The 3,895-nt window shown below is 49.3% G+C and overlaps 1 pseudogene; it reads left to right on the top strand.

The window, feature by feature from the left end:
- The first annotated feature begins 319 nt into the window (after nt 1-319).
- LOC146185858 (uncharacterized) lies at nt 320-3,097 on the top strand (annotated as a pseudogene).
- Nucleotides 3,098-3,895: the final 798 nt, after the last annotated feature.

The raw sequence follows: 3,895 nt of genomic DNA, 5'->3' as shown, positions 1-3,895 counted from the left end.
TCACTTTACCCTTCGCCGCTGATGGTATGAGTGCGTACGCTATATGACCTTAAATATACAGCCCCGTTTTAACCGAGTCATATCACCATGACTGCGTGGCCTAGGGGCGACGTGTCTGACTTAGAATGGAAGGGTCCTGGCCGGCTGATTCTGATATCATGCTCCCATATGAAAGGAGAGGCCTGAGTGGGCAGCTGTTGCCAAACGTAACGTGAGATAACACAAGGCCCAATACGTGCGCGGCCACGTCAGCTGCCAGCTGCCGTATGCCAGCGCCATACTCGTGGTTTTTCGCAATTCACAGATGTCACGTGCAAACTCCTATTTAGCTAACTAGAAGAGGACGACAGAAAAGATGGGGCAGGCCGGCCTGCTGCAGCTGGCGGTGGCAGTTCTTCTGCTGCTGCCTGGGCAGCCAGAAGCGGCTGTCAAGGGTCGCCGGGTGGTTCGCTACCGGTGCCAGTACTTGCGCACCCACAACCGCACCAACATCGTCTGCGCCCCGGTAGAGGTCGACGATAATCGCTTCCCTGCCGCCACCGCCACTGCCTCGGTGGAGCCGGAAGCCTTCATCGGGCAGAAATCACATCGTACGTTGCTGCTACAGTCACAATTACTTAATCAGTTGGATTTGGCAGTCCGTCTGTAAGCAAGCAGTGTCCTTTTCGTTCTGTGTAAGTTCATAAATTATGCTCCATTCTTGCAGGTGGCGAAGTTGGCTCGAGCAGACGTAAATTGTATTGTCTTTTCCAAAAAAAAAAAAGAAGGAAATACAACCGAGCAGACGCCTCGGTTGGCTGAGAGAGCTCGAGGCGGAACGGTGGCGCTACGCTTTCTCGTGTCGTAGTATACCCTGATGGCCAGAGCAGCAGGGGCCAGTGCATCGAGGCACCCTACGGCGGTCTTACATACCGGTTCCCTCTCTACGTGGCGGACGTCTCCGTTCTCGATATTCTTCCTTGTATGATAAGTGAACAGCAAGTACGGCGTGTAGTTTCGCGCCTTCGTATCTCATTGAGTGCAAATAGCCAGTTTACGTAGCGAGGCAGCGTGAACCACTATGAGAGCGCAGCGCCTCTGTTCTGCCACGAGCTTTCTCCACTAGCCGGTGCTGCTACTCGATTACTGTTGACAAAGACGGTGCCTTTCAATGAAGATATCATTGTTTCAGCGTCAGCGTAGCATACAGTAACAATCTCTGCAGGTCAATTGGCCCTGTGCACGTGTTATTAGCAGCATCACTGACCCAGAATATAAATAGGACTTGTACACTACAGACCTCATGCATGGTCCGCCTTGATTGGGAAAGTATGGCTTACTCAAGCAGACGCTGGATGCTTGCTTGACCCTCAACACCTCCCTTCCCCCATTCACATATATGTCTACTCCAGGCTAGTCAGCCTGTTGGGCATCAACTTCTGCGCATTATGTGCTCAATTTATTCATTTTCTGCCCCTTTTCAGTCTCTCTTTAACACTGACTCGATTTCTATAATTGATGCACGCCATAGGGCTGACATCGTTGAGACGGACACCTCCCACTATCCTGTATACTGCCGCAGCATGACGCTTTTTAAAATATCAGCCGACGTCATCACAAGAGCATGGCGTCGCCGTCATGATGAATAACTTGGAAGACGTCTTTCCTCGTCGCTTCCTCGATGGAAGAGGATGGTCGACGCAATGATGGACTTGTCGATGCCTTCAGGCAATGGAATGTCAGACTGAAAGCGGTGCGGCCAAACTTCTTTTAGAGAATCGCATCTGAACGAGTGACAGCTGTGCAAGACGGAGTGGGAAGCACATAGCGGTAACAATTAAGCACGTGGTAATGCAGCTCTCGCGGTGCCCCTTTCGTGTGCATCGCGCTGCTTGCACACTCTCTGGCCATCCCCACTGTATAGTATCGCCTTCTGTATGAGGTGCCGAGAGCTGAAGCACTGAGGCGCAAACCCACGCACCTAACCTTTCTCGCCGTGTGTAGATTACATTTTACGATGACCTTAGTCATTCATGCATTCCATAGGCTGCATAGCGGGAACTGTAGCGCGTAATAACGTGTTTGACGTGCACGCAGGGGAGCCCATGTGCGGCAAGCTTCGTAAGCTGGCGGAGCGACTGGAACCATTCGAGGAGGGCTCCTGGAAATACTGCGACCCTGCCAGCTGTTTGCGCGAGGTGATTCGTCGCGTATACGCTGACATCAGGGCAACGCTGAACTGAGTGCTGCGCGCGTCGCAGAGCCCCCACTGCTCGCGCAACGTGGTGAGCGCCGAGTGCAGCCGGTGCCTGGGTCGCTGCTGGCTCATGTACGCCTTCCCGGGAGCCAAGAGCCCGCACGGCAAGGAATTCCCCTGTGACCCACTGGGATGTGGCACACCCCAGCTCTTCTGTACGTCATCCCCCTAAAAGGAGGGATTAGGGGCTGTGGCGTTCTGCTAATGGGCACAAGGATGGATGATCGAATTTTGGCTATGCCGAGCGAATTTCGATATAGGTGCAATACCAAATTGCTCCTGTGCCTAGCTCTTTTAGTGCTTTTGAAGAAAAAGCAGAATTCGACAGGCGGTTGAAATTAGCATGAAGCCTACGTCTGCGGTGACCCTTGCTGCTCACGTGCATTTTCGGTACGTTAAACCCTATATATCATACAATAACATGTCATTATTATACGATATAATAACCATACTACTCCACAATGTATATACCGTACGTGAGCTTCGAGAGCAGTCATGATCATTTGAACTGGTTTGCACGATTTCGCTTGGTCTTTTAATTTCAAGTTGTGTGAATGAAGGATGCTACACTCTCCAAGTTTGGTCGACAAAAATCAGAATACATTGGGTAAGTAAGAAAGAAAGTGAAGTTTTGGCTTACAGAAATTAATTAGCTGAAGATACTGAGCTTGTGAAGGAAGGCAGTAGTGGAGGACTACGCGATCACCTGGTGTTTTTAACGTGATATCGCGCCGTACACGGATTTATCTCAAAATGAGTCAAAGCAACACAGGAGAAGAGAAGAGCGCAAGTGAGGGCTGGTCTTGTCTTGGTCTCATTCGCTTCTTCTGGGTTGCTCTTTTGACTGGTTTTGAGATGAATAACCCGCTCAGTCGTCAGCCTTGTTGAAGTGCACAGGAGTCTTGCGTTTCACCTCCTGAAATAATGAAATCATCTTTAACTGCTTGATGGTCAGAATCATCAAAGATACTCTTGCAGAGCTCCATGAGGGAAGTTAGAACTCATAATTTTATTTTATTTTCTTATTTTGGGTTTACGGGAGCGATAGAGGCATGTAGGTACGTATGCACGGCGTTCTACGTAACGTGAGCAGAATGGTAAATATAGGTAAGAATGATATAAATAAAGTGGCAATGTTGGTAGCCGCGCTGGCAGAGCGCAAATGTCTTCCTACCTATGTAATTATGTGTTTGAAGTCTTTGAAATATTTATTTAAGCTATACGTGTCCAGAGAAAATATATCAGGTACAAATGTTTCGGCTAGGTATTTCTGAGATTTGGGTATTCGGCTTTGTTCTGAGCATTTTTTCCAAGCTTTGAAGGTCTCGCATCCAACTCTCAAATGCCCGCAATAAAGAACATGATATCGTAATCCTGTGCTGTTACCACGTTACATTGCAATAGGCTTGCATCAGATGACCAAGTAATATCACGCATAGCGCGTATGATGCGTGACGTGAACGAACGTTGTAACCTCTGCCGAAAAACCTCGTTTCCTTTTATTGCGTAGGTGGAGGGTACATGTTCAAAAACGACGAGCCTTCTGGACCGTAGGCAATTCGCAAAGACCGCTGGGTGTGCTGGCCAGATGCAAGAATAAATTACAGCTTGTGGAGTCACGCACTACTTGGGCGTCTTCTATTGGGCCGACGCGGGCTT

This window comes from Amblyomma maculatum, chromosome 6 (genome assembly GCF_055883805.1).
Source record: "Amblyomma maculatum isolate TAMU_Amacu chromosome 6, ASM5588380v1, whole genome shotgun sequence".
NCBI classification, from domain to species: Eukaryota; Metazoa; Arthropoda; class Arachnida; order Ixodida; family Ixodidae; genus Amblyomma; species Amblyomma maculatum.
The sequence above is the reverse complement of the archived record's forward strand: the minus strand, read 5'-3'. Positions and strand labels throughout refer to the sequence as shown.